This window comes from Drosophila gunungcola, chromosome 3R, assembly GCF_025200985.1.
Source record: "Drosophila gunungcola strain Sukarami chromosome 3R, Dgunungcola_SK_2, whole genome shotgun sequence".
Classification (NCBI taxonomy): Eukaryota; Metazoa; Arthropoda; class Insecta; order Diptera; family Drosophilidae; genus Drosophila; species Drosophila gunungcola.
Genome location: NC_069139.1, coordinates 2,600,011 through 2,619,876, shown reverse-complemented (window position 1 = coordinate 2,619,876; position 19,866 = coordinate 2,600,011). Strand labels below are relative to the sequence as shown.

The following is a 19,866-nucleotide window of genomic DNA, read 5'->3' as shown; positions in this document are numbered from 1 at the left end:
GTTCGACACATAGGGGGGAAAAAAAAAGAAAAGATAAAGGGAGAAAGTGAAGAAGAGTATGGCAAATGGAGTGAGAGTCAAGAGCCTTACAGGCATGAAATTTTTATTATTATGTTGAAAGTTTTTCTTTCGCCATTGACAACAACAGAATTAAAGGAAACTTGGGCTCATGTTATTTTTGTGTTACTCAAGAAAGATGAACTGGTCAGCAGAAGTAAAAAAAAGGAAAAAAGAAAAGAAAGGATGTTCTCCGAATGAACGGAACAAAAATCTCAGACTTTTTTCTTTCTACTCATCGTAATGTGGTGCATTTAATCTTAGATATTGCGTGTCCTTAACTTGCTGTGATTTGACTTTGTTTTGCTTTGATTTCATTGTTTTATGCTCGTCAAAATGTGACAACAAATTGCCTTTTGACGTGTTTAATGAGCGGCATTTTCCGGGCAAAGTTTTTTCGTCAAAATTGAGTGTTCTTATCGGGTTTTATCATAAAAATCGTTCAGCGGTGGCAATTGCCCAAATGTTTAGCAGTTTCAAGCACTTAATATATAAGTAGAGTGCTGAAAATGAGTGATTTGCTTTATAATTAATATAATATCAATAAAATCTAATTGAAATTCAATAATTTTAATTTTCCTTTCAAATTAAATATGCTTACACCTGCGTGAGTTTTATTTCGTAATGCAATATTTTGGTCACATTTTGGCCTTTTAACAAGATTAAAAATACATTTAACTTCCCACCCCACAATTTCCGCTGCGAACTTTCTTTTGATTGTGGGTAAAAGTGAGTATTTAGGGCTCTCAACGAAAATTTACTTTCTTCCAGCTGGATGCTTCAGTGCACAGATCAGGTGCAATTGCAGTCCAGTCGTTATGGTCCTCCTCCACTTAGTTTGTTCATTTATTTATTTATGATTTATTGCGAAATTCTCTCAGAGACGTCATGTTAATGCCACAAAGTGCAAACAGGAAGGTAGGTAAACAAACGAAAACAGACACACGAACTTAACTAAAATTCATTTTCCCCTATCATTAATAATTATTATGCATTTGTTTTGGTCGCTGGCGCACAGAACGCAATTAAATGCCATCGCTTATCAAAAACCAAATACAAACTGTACAATTAAGTTGGGCATAGATAAGCTGAGTGGAGCCAACTCCGTTTGTGAGTAACTCGGTAAGCCTTGACATTATTTTCGTGAACGCGCGGTTGACCAATAAAATGTATCATAAATTGATTTCTTTTCATCAAAATGTTGAATAAATTTGATTCAATTTTATACTTTGTTAATGGGGCTTATTTATTTAGCTATGTTTGCATCCACCTGTTTACTTGCTTCTATATAAATTCGGTTGTCAGGGCGCCACAATTCTATTTGCTTTGTGTATTGTATTTTCGTAATTTTTTGTTTACTAATGACGTTCTCATATGATAAGAGGTCTTACGTATTTTTTCAAGGGATTTGAGCGACGCCAATCAAAAATAAATAGAAAGGAAGAAGTTTAGGCTGTAACAAAATTATAACTCGATTTTTTAGATTATATATAATATATTGGTAAGCTCCATCTTCCCATTTATTCCATTACATTTTTCTGTAAAAGAAAATGCACTCAATGCATAATTCGCAGTAATTAAATGTAATGAAAAGTATGTGAGCATTGTTAAGTGGTAATTTCCTCTTTCCCCTCTTCTTTCCATCCCTTTTATCTACAAACTTAAATCACAAAATATTTATGATTGATGTGAAAAACTCATTAACAGCGAAATTTCACATTTTGCTAATGGAACGATCAATTAAACTTACAATCCCTTATTGATGAAACACAATAAGCTAATTACCTGGCAATCATACAAATTGTGTTAAATAATTAACAAAATTTGTGTACATGTGTATGCGCCTGTTTACGTTTATCAGGAGATAAGATAAAGCTCCGTACAACAATTGATTGCGAAAAAGAGGAAATTCATTTAGCAACCGGCAATGACTAAGAGTAAACAGAAAAGAGAAAACAAAGAGAGTGGGATGGCCAGACACATAAAATAACATAAAAGTTGGCGTGACAGGAAACCACTCAACATTCACTTGAGACATGGTTCCTGAATGAGCAACCCTTTCGAGGTGAAATAGCCAGGATTAAAAAGCATGCAGCGGCCAACTTAATTAGAGTGGAAAAGCCTTGGGAGGAGCATATGAAAACTCTAGGAATGACAATGAATACATTCATAATGGCCAGGGAAAACCTCAAGTGGCAACAACACAAGGAGCTCGACCACGTAAGGATCATTAATCAAATGTCCAGACAAGTGTAAAGTATAAAAGAAGCCCCCAAGCCTTCAACTGTTGGAAAGTCTTGGAAATATAATGAAATATACTCCTGAAAGACTTTGCGGAAGAGCAGTAGGCAATGACTAGAGTAATCCCTAAATAGATAGTTAGAAGATTAAACTATTTTAAAATATTGAAGTAAAATTCGAAAATTTACTGAACATTGCGATAAATGCATGTTTAATATTTTAAACATTAGGAAGTATAAACATTCGTATTTTGAATTTTCTTCAATCAATTCATAAAATAATTGTAATACAAAGGGATAATTACAATTTACTTAAAAATATTGTATAGAAAAAGAAAGAACTATGAAGCTACATTATTTAATGAACATTGATGCGATAAAGATATCAGTGCCGAGTAGGAAATATAATTAATATTAATTAAATTATGGTATATTTATTTAATAGTTCGCAATAAAATAAATTGCTGCATATTTGACTGTTATTTGTTCTCTTCTACGATCGTTTACTGTACCTCCTTTGGTTTCCGACTGGCAACTCGAAGAAGATGGCGCCTGGCGCTTCTGAACACGTACAATTTTGAAGAGCTTGGCAGGGCCGTAGGCCAAAACAACGTGGCAGACACTCCTATCTCCCATCTCCCCCGTGGAAAATGCCACTTGAGGCACCTTTGGCTGTTGACAATAAACATTGCGATTTACCCACGACACCGAAGAGCGCAGAAAACTCAGACAACGCACTTTGTCAACCTGTGCGCGTTGTGGAATATTATGGCGGGATGTGGGCATAGCTGAGAGGGAAAATGCGAGGGAAAATCTAATAAGCGGCTGTTGAAAACAATATTAAGCGTCTAGGGCAAGGAAAATGCTGCTGTTCACTCTGCAATTCTCCTTGCCGAACCGAAAACAGACGCAAACACGCACTAGAAATCCATTCAGGGCCAAACGTCCGAACCGAACCGCACCGCATTGTTGACATGTGTGACATTTTAGTGTCCCAGGTGTGATTAATTCCCGTATTGTTTGTGGTCGCACGCAATTCGGAACGAAACACTTAAATAAAATTCTGATGACTTGAGGTTATTCCATTAAATGTTTTCTATTTGTTTTTATTAGTTAAGGATTCAAGTTTAAATAACTTTTTATCTGATTTATTTTAATCAAAACCTTTTTAAAGAATTCTTTAAAATTTTTCACCTTTGCTTAGATTTGTACATTACTATATTTTTTTTGAAAAGATTTGTTCAATCTTATCTTCAAATATTGTATTCTAGCTGACATAATTTTTCCAAGTGTGTGTAGAATGTGTTGGTAATGGAATTTTCATGGTGTTTTTCTGGTTTTCCGCTCTGTTCATTCAGTTATAATCGTTTACGGCTTGAAGTTGTGTCTATAGCTTAACATGGTGTGTCATGAGAGATTAAATTTATAACATATGATCTCAGTAGCTATTTAACAAACACAATCCATAATGAAAGAACTATTATTTGATACAAATTTAACCCTAAAAAGCCAGCAGTAACAACAAAAAAGTAATGCGAAGTTTTTAACTTCTAAAGCTTTTTCTATACTCTAAATTTTTGGTAAATTTTCTTTTTCTATTATTATTTAATTTACCCCTATGACCACAAAATACCACCCTGCCTTTTGACGAAAGCTCAATTAAATGCTATTTTAAGCATCGTTGTTAGTTGTACTGCATGGCAGGTAATCATTATTTTAGCGCGTAATTACTAATTTCATGCAATTTGGGAGTGATGAGAGAGAGTGTGTGTAAAGGTACACGAGAATCTCATGCTCGTAATTCCCTAGCCACAAATTCCCGCTGCACTTGAATTGCATACTAGCTGTCGCTGTAGTCGCAGTTACTTTGTGAAAATGTGAAATAATTAAACTAGAAATTAGTAGAGCGTAACTCGGCGAACCTCTGTCCAAACTCGACTAAACTGGCTTATGCACCTTTTTGTGCCGACTTTTCATTTATCTGAGTCCCGCATTTCCATCATCAGGTGTAGGTGTGTGTGGAAATGGGAGCAAGGTTGTTAGAGGTGTTGCCACCTTAATTAGATGCCCATGTTTCGCTTTGTCTTTGGCAAAAGTGTGTAGCTTGTGGTATGTCCGCCCCATATTCATTATCTTTATCGCATTCTGTTCTAAAATGCTGCAAATCCCTTGAGAAGAGCCGCCTAATGAATTGATTTTAAAGAAACTTTGACAACCTTATAAACCGAAAGGATTACCACTGAAAACGAGTTAAGTATTTATGGCCAAACTTTATTAAGCCATGAACAAACACTTTAAGCGCCATTAAGAATTAAATGTTGACAGCCAAAGTCGCTTCTTGGGGTTTATTTTCAAGTGGTTTCAAACCCGATTAATTGCTGCTGCTGACCGTTGAGAGTTATTGATATTTAGTCTGATTGTTGTCGGTCGTTGCCACAGCATCTGTTAAATTTCTTGGTTATAACAATTATGTGATTTTAATTTGATTTGTTATATTGATGCACATACGTTAATATTTATTCAATAAAAATAGCTGAAAAGAAAGTGAATTTTAACAACTCAACAAGAAATTACTAAAATAAAAAATGATGAATTTATGTTTTAAAACATATGTTATTGCTGTTTAGTGTTATTTTTGTAGGTTGTGTAAAATTTCTTGTTAATAACAATCATGCATTTTGATTAGATTTGTACTAGTGGTGCACACACATTTGTTTAATAAAAATGTCTAACGTGTGTTACTACGAAATTAATAAAATAATAGTGTTATTGTTGTCGGGTCATGTGTTTTTGATATGCTTTATTCTATAGCTATAAAAAATTTATTTCGTGAATTTAAAAATCAAGGAAAAAATTTAAGTTTCTAAAAGAGACAATGAGTATTTTTAGTTTTTAAAACAAATGCCATTTAGGACAGTACCAACGGCATTAAATGTTTATTTTAAATACCTAAAATGAGCTTAAATTGAATGCAAAATTATATCAAATTGAATTCTTTCTGTGTAGAATAGGCAACAACAATAATGGCAGCATTAGCAACATGTGCCGCTAATTGCCATTTCCCATGTTGCTGCAACTTTTTATGATGCTGTCGCTAACTGTGCCAGACCATCTTTATAGGAATTTTTACTACGACTGGTATTGGTATTACAATTGCAATTGCTGCTGCTGTTGCTGGCACGTGTTGCTGCTGTCCATGTTGCTGTTGCTGTTGTTGTTGGTGTGGCTGTTTATGTTGGTGCTGTCGCCAGATTGCAATTGCATGTGACATGCTCTCTGCTCGCCACGCGTTCTAATTTTCCAGCTGCACTCGCACTTAAGCTCATTGCCCCGCATTCATGGTTTTTGTCGGCTGCCCCCATTTTAATTGATTTTACCGTTCGGAAACACCTCTCAATCGGCCATTCGATTCGTTTGGGAATTGCAGTTAATGCAACTGCTGCTGATGCTGCTGCTGCTGCTACTGATTAGTTGCCGCCGTTTGACGCTGTTCCTGCCATGGCCTCTAAATTTGGCCAATTGCAGAGTAGTTGATTGGTTTTTGGGATTAGCGTTGCATTACTTTCGCTGGAACAAAGTGCAGAGAGTGTGCGTCAGAGCTATAATTAGAATTGGTATTTGGAGTAAGGGATAATAAATAAAGCGGTTTTTAGTGGCTTTCTGTACTTTGGGTTAATAATTAAATTTAACGATATACAATTTCATACTTACTTTTTTAACGTGTATTGATTCGTTAAATTTATAATTTCTTTACAAATTCTTACACTCGTTCAATTAGATATTTTGGAGTAAGGTGTGTTAAATAAAAGGATTTTATGTATTTTGTAATTCCGTAAGTAAGTCCTTTACCATAAAAGTTGATATACACTTAGCCTATTGATTACTCAAATTACTCTTTCAATGACATAGAAAACAAGGGATTTAGAAAGAAACGATTTTTAGTGGTTATTAAATTATTATTATTATATTGATTATTATCCTATTGATAGGTTTAATATTTTCAATCTTTCAATAACATATTTTGGGGTAAGGTATACTAAAAGAAGCAAGTTTAAGTGGCTTTCTGTTGTAATGTGCATTTATAATTAAGTCTGTCAACATAAAAGTTATTATTTACTTATCCCATTGAGTACTCAAATATTTTCACTCTATCAGTTGTATATTAATTTCATATATTTACGGCATAATTGATAAATTCCTTTAATTTAGACCCCATCTCACAAAAAATCGTTTCTTTTCTCCCAGTATCATCAATAATTCATGTCAAAAAAATTAAGATAAACAAAACGGCGTTGACTTTTGATTATTTGTAATTTAATTAGGAAAACCTCTTTTTGTGCAAACATTTGAGCAATTAAATGTTATTTACTTATCATGCCATTCACTCTATTTATTTTCAGGTACGAGTGTTTTATTTTTGGCCATTTGTATTTGACTCTGGCAAACCCGCTTACCTTGGCGGAAGTCAAACAATACCTTACTTCTCTTTGCTATTTGGGCAAATAAATAATAAAATTTAATATTCGGATAATTTCAACTGACAAGACAGCAACAAAAGATTGTGTGCTGTGCTTTAATACGCTTCGATTTATGTACGTGAGTTGAATAAACACATTTGCTGTGTGTGTGCTCAAAGGTGTTGCTTGGAAAATATGCTTACACTTTGTGCATTTCGTATTTGACTTTTGATAGCCAGCTAATCGTCGTTTTCTGAACTTGACACACTTTGACCAAGTCGACGAAATGAAAGCGCCAGCCCCAAGTGCCCCAAAATAAAATCCCAGCAAAACTTTTTATGCCCCTTCAATGGGAGTATAATTAGCTAGTGTCCACAGAAAGTTTATTAAAGTACCAAAACACCATAACTTTAAAGTATGTTTTAAGGGAGACCCTTATAATATCGGATAAGAAATTCTTCTTCTTTATTGCAAATACTAAACATATCCAACATTAATTTCCCATAAATTTTACTTGCTTTTTTAAAGTACTTAAGCTCCCAATATTCTCTTTCATTAACCCACATGGTTTGGCGTATTCAAATTTCCAATTTCGAACGTGTGAAAAGAGTCCCTCGAGAATGCGGTGAATCAGCTGGTTGAGTAGTTGAGTTAGTTTTTTCACAGTCCAGCTGTTAGCCACGATTGCGGAATGTTTGCTCGTTTGCATATCAAATGATGCAACATCTGTGTCATCGGCGGGAGTTGGGAAAAACAAAAGCAAAAATTAAAGACTCATTTGCTAAATATATGCTAATTGAGTGTACTTAAAGTGTCGTTTTAAACTAGTGGCTGTAAAAATCTTTGTAATTAAAGTATAGAATTGTTTTAATATTGTAAACATTTTACTTTACTATTTAATGCCTTAAATATTGTTAACTCATATTGTAAAGACTTGCCAGTATATTTTGTGCACCCCACGCAACTTATATGAATAATACCCAAGAGCTTACATATTTATGACAGCGTCTTAGGAAGCAGACAACACAGATTCCACTCGAATCGATTAGAAAGGTCTGGGATTTATGCGTTTTGAGAGTCACAAAAATGAAGTGATCCCAAAAGCTAAACGGTGGCTGCCTGGCATGCCTCTTCAAACTCCAACTGCCTAACTAATTTCCATAACAAACACCCAAAAGATATAAGTTTGGTTGGTCTGGTCTCTCTCTCTCTCTCTCTCTCTCTCTCTCTCTCTCTCTCTCTGAAGGTGCTAAAATATGTAGTTCAAGTCCAAAGCGTCGGACAATCTATTATACTATACATCAGGCGGCACACACCCATTTCTTGCTTGACAAAATTGAAAACAAATTTAAATGTTAATGTGTGCTTCCAATTTAATATATTCCACAATGTGACACCGCCTTGGAGATTAATGAAAATCCAAGCTGGATCCCCAAGGAGCGCCTGTTTTGTTTGTGAGTTTTCCAGTGTGCAGGCGATTATACAGATATGCTGACTGGTGAACTCAATTTGCATATAATATTTCATATAAATATAAATTTCAAGTAGCTTCATGGCAGCTACACTCGCGATTGGAAAATCGATCATGCGGAGCAGTACAGAATCGGAATTGGAAAAAAGAAAATAATGAATTTAAATCTTAAAACAATATCAATTACCTTTTTATAGCAGTCACACGTTGAGTACATAATTTTATTTTGCATTATTAGTAATTATTGGGTTTACTTAATAATGTTCGAAACCCAAAATATTTTCGATTATAGATATGTATTTTAAGTTAGTACTTTTAAAACGCGTGCTGCGTGGTTTTTAAATATTCCGGATGTCTGATAATATAGCACAACGAACAACAACGAAAATCAGAATCAGTTTATTGGCAACATTCGCCTCTTGTGGTTCTCTATGTCTACGCTCTTGAAATGTTTAAGTTTGGAACTTATTTATAATATTATGCGTCATTGTCGTCTGCAATACATACGACATGGTTAAATCTCAAGGCAGATCGGATTCAGTTTGTATCCTGAAGGATGCCCCAAATCAGTGCGGATCATTCTGTCATGCCGCTCAGAGGCCACTCTTCGATCGTATTGCCTAGCTGCGCAAGCACTTAAATAAACACGCAGTTTCAATTAATACAATACTGGCGGTATTGAAAAGTACCCAATAAAAGCTAGATAAAACGGATACAAAATTTGAAAAAATACCGGCAGAAGTACAGGTGACACCCGCTCCGGTAGCAAAATTTATAAGTTTTAAATAACTTGGTTCAAGATTATTCTACAATGAACACATTGTTAAAAACTGGACTGATGCTGTAGCCACTTGTATTGATGAGGAAGGTCATTTAGCGGTCATTCAAAATTAACCGGAGTTTAGTACAATCAATGCGGAACTCAAATCTGAATTTTACTGACTGGGCATCAACTACCACGCAAAAGATGACGTAGATGACAGTTGCGTTGCCTTGTATGACGGCCTTTATTTTAATTGGTCCTGCGATAAAGAATTTCATTTAATTTGCCAATCAAACGATCAGTTTTAGTTACAATTTTATAAATATATATATGTTTAGTGCTATTGTCATATCAATACGTAGACTAGTTTATACTATCCCAAGGTTTTGAAACCAATGTACCAAATCGTTGAGTCAAAAATACCTAGAAGTACCAATAAAATCCAATATTCTCACATTCATGGTCAGACCTCCAATATCAATTGACTGTCATCGCTTTTATGGTCCGCCACTGTATTAAATCGATGTTGAGCTCGATAAAGCGCAGGGTGTGCATGTGTATGGATGCACACTGTAAACAAAGCAGCAGCAGTTAGACTGCATCTTCTAGCCTGTATAGGAATTTGTTTTTTTTTTCTTTTTGGGTCACACACAACCGAAAAAAGGGGAAAAATCATATAATGTGCCAGGCAAGAGAAAGAGACAGCAGGAGATCAGAAAGAGAGGGGCATAGAGGAAGCAAAAGAGATGGATATAGAGAAGCCGGCAAAACCGAACCCATTGAACTGGGGATCCCAGCGCCGGCATTGATGTGGAATTAATAAAGCGTGGCCCCACGCTTAGAACAAACAAAAAGAAGCAAGCTACACACATACATATATGGGAGCTAAAAGAGTTTCCGGAATGGAGAAAGTGAAAAGAGAAAGAGGCAGTGGCAGAGTCAGGGATAATTGCAGTCCGCGGCGCGACGGTTCAGCTGCAGTTTTGGTTTTTCCGCAGACGGACAGACAGACAGTCAGCCCCTGAGCCTGGATGCTATAAAAGCGATTTTTTAATGTCAGCCAGACAAGTGCCTGCTGGCGTCAGTGGTGCCGGTGCCGGAGCCCCAGGCGGAGTCAATGCGGATCACAGATACTACTGGAACAGCGCCCCCAGCACATCAGCTGCATCACCAGGCGACTGGCATCTGGCTACTGTGGTTGCAGGCCCACGGACAGTGGTTAAAGGGGAGATATATCATTTTAATTAGCCACGGATAGAGCAAAAGTGCCTAGCACAATGATTGATTATTTATAAAATTATGTTTACATATATTTTTTTATGAATTTCAGTCCAATTAGTTGTATAGTTATTGTAAAGCAAAATACAACACAAGTACAATTTTTATATATTTTAAAAGAAAAAAAAATTTCTTAATATGTTGTTTATTTATATTTATATTTTAAAATTACTCTTTTTATTATCTTACAAAATTTAAAAGTACACATTTTAAAGTATTTTCAGACAAAGTTGGCTAAAAAAACATTAAAAATCGAACTAGGTAACTAAAAAATAACAATTTGTTAAGATAATGCATATTAAATTATTTGGAAAAAACCTTACATAATTGCATGATACAGGCTTAAAGTATTTTTAGATATTTGATAATTGAAATAGCAATACATTTTTTTTTAACTTTGTCTTCAAAACATTATAGGTTTTATTTAGTAAATTTATAATAAAGAAACCTTTTGAGGGTTAATAGTTTATTGGAATTTCTTTCTGCCTATCGGTTAATTAGCTGATTTACTATATTTCGCCCAACTGTGCATGACATCGAGCATGTTTGTAATAATGTTGCTAGTGATGAGCATCGGCTCATGTTGCTTCTGCTTCTTCTGCTGATGTTCATGTTGATTTTGATGTTGCTGTTGTGGCGGCGACGGCAGCTGCAGATGTTTACCATCTCTCCCTCGCTCTCGCTCGCCATCTCTTTCCCGCAGCGTGTGTGGAAGTGTAATGCATTCTAGTCGTGGACAAAGTGATTCATTCATTCGCCTGGCAACTGCTCGCAGCCAACATTAATGTTGATTACATGCCGACAGTTGGTACATAGACTTGTCATTTGCACCATAAACGGCAGCAAAGGACCCACGTCATCTGCCTCTTACTATATATCCCCCAAACACAGGAAAATTGGGTTCTGAAATCAAGAATATAATTGCAAAATTCTAAAACAAATTTTGAATTCGATAACTCTTGAAATCATTTAATTAAAGATATTTCCCTGGAAAACAAATAAAAATTTTATTTTACTTTTTGAGTAAACTTTAAAGAACCACATTTTTGGGTACATTTTGAATTTTTTTTGATATTTGATCCTATTTTTGTTTAAGTGTAACCAAAATTCACTTTTACATTTAATTTGTAGTTTGATTTTTTTCTTTCTTTTTTTTTCAATATTCAATTGTTGAATTGAGTGAGATTCTCGTTTTGGGAGAATTGGTACTAGGTCGCGGTTGTTTCTTTTGTACTATTATTTATATACTTGACTCTTGACGCCTGCTTTGGGGTTGGTCTTCCTCCGTTCGGTTTGATTGTCTTTCATAGGAATTCGGTTTGTGTTTAGTGTTATGTTTGGTAATTATTCTAATTATTATGGAACGGCTATGGGAAGCAATGGTGTGTCAATTGGGAACTTGGTTTCCCCTTTTCTGAGCGTTACGCTTAGTTAACCCTTTTGCAACACAGCATCAAAGGCAGCCGAGATGTATCTCAGAGATACTTGAGAGTGCCTTTCAGCCGAGCTGAGTGCAATCGAAAAGTTTGCATCGCTTCAATTGCATAGTTTCCCCCCTCCGCCCACTTCCTCTTCTACTGGTATTAATTAACCAAAGCAGAAGCAAGTTGGTCCAGTTGCTGAGTGGCAAGCGCAATGCAGGTACTCCACTGCCATTAACAGACCGAAAATAAAGTTTTCCTCAAAGTTCGACTATGGCAAGCGCAAAGTGAAAGATCCGAATAATTTGCTGGGGAAATTTCCAAACTTCAATTGAATAGAATCCAAATTAATAATTTTATTTAATTAAGAAACTATATTTAATAAAAAGAGAACAAATAGTTTTTAAATATCTTTGTAATTAATTTAATACGCACATTTACTTAAAATTTGTATAGAATAAAGTACGTACTAATTAAATAAAAAGCTAATGTATATTTCGGGCGTATTTCTATAAAAGTATAAGATTATGATGAATAAAACCCAGTTAAATAGTTTTACTTAGGAAACTGTTTACAATGGGAAGACAAATAGTAATTTCGAATTTGAAAATGTTAATTATTGTTAATTAAATAAAGAGCTTATCTACATTTCTGCCGAAGGGCATTTAAGACAAAAAAACAGATGAAAATTATAGACCAACAAAAAATCTGAAACCACAATCTAACCACAAAAGTAATGTAATCATTGAAACAAAAAACAGGAGTCCAAAAAAAAAAAACCCTTGATGTGGGTTAAACAACAGGAAAAAACCAAATCAAATTAACGATGTTTTGGGGACGAAACCACAGCACGCATATTTCACACTGAACAGAAAAAACAACCCAAAATTCTGCCGTTTAGTGTAACAGAAATGAAATAAAAAATTACGAAAATTATGTGAAAAATGTGCAATTTCATGTTGAACCTTTTTTATTTTTTCTCCTCACTTTTAGCGGACTTAGCCCTAGAGCCTTGGTATCCAATTCCACTCCACTCACAATTCTTTATACGCCTTTTTCGGGTTTCTGTTTCATATTTCTAGTCATACAGTTGAGTGAATTTGACAAATTGTAAAATGGCCCACAATCCAAAAACCGGAGGACTACAACGAAAACATCAAGGCGAATAACATGAAAGTTTTTGCACATACAACATTATGAAGGACATGTTATACAGTGTATACTAATGATTATTAATGTTCATAAGGATTTGGGCAAAAGTTCTCGTTTCGCATTTTCTTTGTTCGCCTCGGGGGTTTTTCCCTGCTCGAGTTAAATTGTCTGAGAGATGAGCCTGTTGCCCCTTTTCTCTGTTTTTGTCCGAAAAGTGTCGTGTAATTGAAAAGAAATTTAATTCAGTATAAAAAAGGAAAACAAGTCGGCCATGTTGGTTTAGTTTCTTGGAAATAATCATTTAAAGGAACGATAACTGTAAGGACATGCACTACAAATTGCAATTTTTCGTTTCGTTTGCCTTTATTGGAAAATTATGCAAATGGAAAATGACTTTGTTTACTACAAATTACGCGCAACTTCACGCATAATTATTTGCTAATTATTTCATTATTTCATAGCGTCGTTTCCAGAACCACAAAACAAAACGATAAAAACGTGTAAAATAATACAGATAAAACAAATATATATTGTGCTTGTGCCATGATAGGTAGAAACCACCGATTCACAAAAGATTATTCAACAATTAAAAAGTCCACAAATTGACCATATTTCTAACTCACAAATTTATAGCGTTTAATTTTTAATTGTCAACAATACAAACACAAGCCAAAATAATTGCTGTCTAATGAAATTTGGCACAAAATAAAATTTCAAATAGAATTTGCATGCCTGATATAAACTTCTGGGTGTGAAGGCTAACGACAAATCTGATAGTGAAACTAAATGTATGGCACTTAAAAATAGAGTTGTAAATTAAAAATTCATGACAGAAAATAATTGATGAGTGTTTTTTTTTAGAGACTATCGAAGTTTTGAATTACCTTTCAAGGTAAAAGTAATTTGGGAAGCGATAATTTGCTAAAAATGAGTTGTGTAAACATTTTTTGATATATCAAAACAGCGTGTCATAAAATATTTTAATTATGAAGAGAAACAAATAGTAAAAAAAATATTTACTTGATTATGAAAAGACATCCATGCAGACGCATTGTTTGTATATAAAAAAAAAAAAAACATTTTTCTTTTCTTAGAATTGACAAACAACTAAACTAGTTGTGCTTTTAAATTGATAAACTTTAGTCCGGTGACACCAGATTTTGTAGTATTTTTGTACATCTCCCATTGTGGGGTGTAATTACTAACAAAATCAAGAAACTTTTCCTCTGCTTTTGGCCAGCTAATGATTGTTTGATAAGCTCTTCAGAGCAGGAGGGAATGCAAAGAAAGCGAAAAGGAGTACTGCTCGAAGGAACAAAATGCGGTAGATTATTTATAAACAATGGGCAGGGGTAAGGGGATATGGACTTGATGAAGGACCCTGAATTGCGGAGCAACGAGGCATAAATAAATAAAACAAAAAGCCGGGGAAAGTGCCGAACAAGTTGCACTTGTCGTCGACCATTGGCCATTGGCCATCCGTCGTCCTTTCATCCTTGCTCGGTGCTAGTTTGCCATTATATGTAGTATACATGTATATATTTCTTTTTCGGGCTATCCTGCTGTGCAGATATGCAAGTTGCATGACAAAAGTTTCACAATTAAAACGGCAACAACAGCTACATTTTAAAGAGAGAGACTGTGGAGCTTTAAATTTTATATGCTGGCCGAGTGAAATTCATAGCCAAAGTCTATTTTATAGCTGCAACAGAAGTTTTTCCCCATTCCCACTGTTCAGTGCCCATTGCCCTTTCCGGGAAAGTTTTCCATTTTTCTTGTTAGCTTTTTATGTTTTTGTTTTACAGGCCAGCATTTTTTTTTTTGGTCTGGTGGCAAGCCGGAAGTTGTTAGCATGAAATCTGATTTGGGAAGGCAGCGACCGGGAATTTCTGGCTTTTTGGATTTTGTGCATTGTAACGGCTTAGGACTCGCAAAGTTAAGGGCTGCTAGATAGTTGAATGAACTATGAAAGGGTTTGGTTTTAATATAGATTTGGCCAATGATTTGTTCAACACAAAGTTGTTAAAATTTTTGATCCGTTTATAGTAAAACTTAAAAAAAACATTAACAGCTATTAAATAGTTTTAAATCATCAACTTTTATTCCACATCAACTTTTGACATCTCACAAACAACAATTGTCGAAACAGGAACATTTTGTGGTTTTGTGGAGAATACCCAAAAGTTATTAACACTTAGCACGCACTTAACCCATGACTTCATGGCATTGCAAAATCCTTAGAAATACTTTTTAATGACCACAGAAATGAAACTAAACTTTCATATATGGCGATTAAACAAATTATCAAAACACAACCGAAAACAAAGTTGCAAAGGGTGAAGGGACCTAAAAGTGAGTTTAAATTAAAAGTTGTCGGCTTTGGGACTTTATACGGTTTGGGTTCCCCTTCTCTCTCCATAAAGATTCAAACTGCTCTTTAGAGTGCCAAAAAATTAAAGATGACCGGCATTCATTGCTTTCATTTCATAAATAGACTATTCTTACCTAAAGGTGGTTTTAAATGGGTTATTAATTTCAAATGAATAGTTTTCATATGCTTTACTACTGCATATTTTGGAATGATATAAAAAGGACCACAGGATTACAAATTATCCTAAATTAAACCCCTGTATGGTCAACGTAGAAAAGTTCATTTAAATTACTTGTTTCATGCTTCAATAATTTTATTTATCAATTCCATATTAACAGCATAAACGTAAACCGATTTTCATACAGCTTTGCCACCTCAATGACCACAAATTAGAACTTTAAAAAAATCTAAATGGTTTTGACATTATCGGCTGTTGATGAAACATGTGTACATATGCGAGTACATTTGCATTGGTATGGATTTATGCTAAAATTTTAAGTCCTGCCACAATACAACTGCCTGCTATTTATAAACTAATATGAAATGCAACGTTTCAGTTGTCCAAAGCCTGCCCCTCGAGGGCACAGTTAGGCTAAATATTTCACGCTTTTTGATTTTAGTATGGTAAAGATTGAATGAAAACAAAAATAGTAACAGCTTAAATTTTTTTTGTTATTATTACAGTCCACGAAGTACGGAAAATTCAATAAATCATGTCCGGGAAAAATTTAAATTAATGTTTTTTTGTTATGAAGAGTCGGTAAAGGGTGTTCCCCGAACTTGCATATCAATTAGTTGACAACAATACAAATAAGTCAACAAAACAATTCAAACGCTGATAAGATAGGCACTTATTTATTTTAATGAATCACGTAGTAATATTTCTTAGCTTTGGTTATAAATATTGTTCATCTGTATTAATACATTACCTCTTTTAAGTTAATTTGTTGATGCATTAATGCGCAACCAATTTCTAATTTTTTTACTGCTCAAGTTTGTATTTATACTTAATAGCCCCTTTGCAATTGGAATTTGTAATTACACATTCCACAAAATAATTTAAAAGGCACGTTTCTACTTGATATATATACATATGTACATTGTTCAGCCAATAAAAATGGGTTGCATTTTGTTACCCCAGTAAAAAAATAACTTTTATAGACGAAATCCTTTGCGAATTTTAGAGCAAAACAAAATTCAGAATATTGAATGAAAGCTGTTAATGAAATTTAATTCCAAGAACAATATAAAATAAGCTGTGAGAAAAAGCGCGAAAACAAAACAAAATAAATTAATTTGCATGCAAATGAGTCCAAACTGAATGAGCAGAAACAATTTTGAGAGAAGAATGTATTAATTATCCAAAAACGAAGGCTATAGGCCATGATTAAATTACCTTCTTACTATCTAACATAAGGGCAAGTCGTTTTCAGGAGCAGTACAATTATGAAAGTTAACACACAAACATTGCACATTCAGATTCATTTTGATTGTTACTGCTTGTGCCGCTTGTCAAGTCAATTGCGTAATTAACATTCGTAAGCAGTTGCACAGCGAAACCCTCAAACTCAAACTCAAGCCCTTGGCACTACACAACGTAATTGAAATTTTGGACAGAGGCCAAATAGAAACAGCAAACTGTTTTACCCTTTGAAGTGGCCCCTCTGCCTGTATCGGAATTGTTGATCTGAATTGTTTCTTTGGAATGGAATGTTGAATGTCAAATTGTTTTTTTTTCTAGTTTTTTTTTCTTTGTTGTTTTTGTTTTGTTTAATCAATTTAAACATATGAAACTCCCTAGGGTAAGCGTAATTCGAAAATGTAGATTTATACATATATACATACATATATTGCAAGAATTATTTGACTGCAAATATTTTATCAAGAATTCCTTATCAAGTTGCAAGTTCACAAGGGAAAACCTAACGTATTTGGACCACAAGCGCACTTCAAATATATACTTATTAATTATTTTTAATGGAGGTTGCTTAGAGACCGCGAGTGCCAAATGGGATTTGCAGTTGCAATGCTAAACTTTAGTCACGCTCAAAAGTGCTTAGTGGCTTTATGATAATTTTTAGCACAGTTTTACGTAACCCACTTGTTATTCCCTGTGGCAATTTGTAAAAAATCTAAACCGCACTTCGTGTTGGAGAGATTTTGTGGCAGGAAACTGGAGGCAGTTGATAAATATTTCGATTAGCGTTCAATTGAGTGCGCATAACTGTAGATGAACCTGCAAAACGGTCAACTGTCAAAGTTGGGAAAACTGTTAATTGAATTGCTCTAAAAAATCAAAGCCAACACAGGTTCATTAGGGAAGAAGTCGAGCGTTGGCATCTCGATAAACAGTGATTTACACTGATATAATTGAAAAAAACCCCTAATAATTAAAGCGTAAGCATTTTTTTTTTCCGTTATAAGTTTCAGTTGCGGTTTTTATACCCTAATGTTTATTTTAAATAATATTTAAATTAATTAGCTTTTATTTTCAAACCGATAACTAAACTATTATTTAAAATATAAATATTTAAAATTTTTAAAATTCTTTTATTCAGACATTTTTTACGGTGCAGCATCCATAGCTGACATTCGAATTCAGATTGCTTTTCATTAGCGTTATGTAAATTCGTTGGGCAAAGCCCGTGTATCTGCGTATCTGTATCTTGTATTTTGTATCTTGTATCTGTTAATTGCTCTGATTACCGCATTCGCTTGCATGTCAAACTAAAGTTCAGTAAACCTTTGCAAGTAGTTTTCATATAACAACAAGAAAGAAAGCAAACTTCGGCAAGCCGAAGTTCATATACCCTTGCAGCTATTGCAAGAATTAAACATTTTTGAAAACATTAAAATTATGATTTACTTTCGTATATGTTTAAAAACATTGAAGCTATGATGATTTGCAGCTCAATTATTTGATAGTTATTTTATATATTTTTATTATTTCTAAGGGAGCTATATGATATAGACGTCCGATTTTAATAAAATTTAAACCATAATTCTGAAATATTTAACCATTGCTATATGTCGAAGAACTAAACAAAAAATTAAAAAACAGAAAAGTTATAATTTTTTTCATTTATTTTTCCGATTGTTCCTATGAGAGCTATATGATATAGTCGTCCGACTTTGATGAAATTTAATCCGTAAATCGGAAATATTTAACCATTACTAAATGTCGAAGAACTAAACAAAAAAATAAAAAACAGAAAAGTTATAATTTTTTTTCATTTATTTTTCCGATTGTTCCTATGGGAGCTATATGCTATAGTCGTCCGATCCGGCTCGTTCCGACTTATATACTACCTGCAATAGAAAGACAACTTTTGGGAAAGTTTCATGCAGATAGCTTTAAAACTGAGAGACTAGTTTGCATATAAACGGACGGACAGACGGACAGACGGACAGACGGACATGGCTAGATCGACTCTACTAGTGATGCTGATCAAGAATATATATACTTTATAGGGTCGGAAACGTCTCCTTCACTGCGTTGCAAACTTCTGACTGAAATTATAATACCCTCTGCAAGGGTATAAAAATGCTATTATAATTTATTATATAATTTACAATTTTCATTGCATCATGTGGAATTACTGATAGCACAGAATCTCTCGTGTCTTATCATTTGGACATGTACCCTAGACCCAATCTTTGTAAATCCCAAAAGCTAACAGATAAGGCAAAATATGTATTTTCTTTAAACAGTAAGTATAAAAATGTTAAAATTTCCAGCTGATATAAAGATGCATATAAAGAGACTGCATCTGTTTTCGCTTCAGTTCGCTGAGTAATTGCACTGTTTTGTTCGGGTTTTTTCTATTACCTGTCATTAGATTTTAGATTTTAAAATATTTTTTTTTTACTTTTACACAAACCATGCATTAATTTCCCGCCCTCATTATAAACAACTGATTATCAGCAATTCAGCAATATTTGAAATTCTGTGCTTACTTCGATCACTCGCACTTCCCCTCGAAAACCGGGAGAGAAATTCCCACAATCTAGTGATAAGCCAAACACGTTCTCAATCGGTTCAGTTGTGTTTAGACCTTGTGCTTAGCCGGTTCAACTTTTAAGAGCATACGATAATTTCAGTGCAATTGTGTGTGAGTACGTTAAAAATGTTTACCAATTTGTTTACAGTTTATGGCGAAATGTTTTTGTAAAATCAAAACATTTATAGGTGCTTATTAATTCTCTACAAATACCCTATAAAGCCTTTCTCAGGTTAATACGATAAAAAGAAACAAAACTGTTTTTTTAAACGTGGCTTAGTGAATTGACCTTTTGTGATGTTTAAAAATATATATGATTAAAATGAGCCACGTTACCTGAATAACCTCAATGTCTATCAAATAATACAAATTCTTGGAATAAAAATGAATAAACAAATATTTTTTACAATGTATCTTTGGTTTTTCACGTTCGCATAAATATTTGAGTTCATTTCAAGCTGACACTCTCGAGTGAAATACATTTGTTCTTTAGTCAACAAGCTATAAATCAAAGTTATTTCGATTAGTAGCCTTGAAGATGTTCGCCCACTTAATAGCCAAATAAATTGCACAGAGTGTTTAAAGACTGTAGAGCATTTATTAATTGAAGCTAAATCTTCCGCTTGATAATATCTTGTCATGACAGAAAACCACT

General features: G+C 34.1%; 1 protein-coding gene across 6 annotated transcripts in view; it reads left to right on the top strand.

The window, feature by feature from the left end:
* LOC128258519 (furin-like protease 1) overlaps window positions 1-19,866 on the top strand; it is a 143,642-nt gene that overhangs the window by 20,476 nt on the left and 103,300 nt on the right. The window contains exon 1 of one of the 6 annotated variants that reach the window (XM_052990192.1): window positions 19,284-19,322. The exons of the other annotated variants lie outside the window; for them this stretch is intronic. The gene's annotated coding sequence lies outside the window, so the exon portion shown is untranslated. Of the gene's footprint in view, window positions 1-19,283; window positions 19,323-19,866 lie in introns of those variants that run through there. 6 annotated transcript variants of the gene reach the window in all.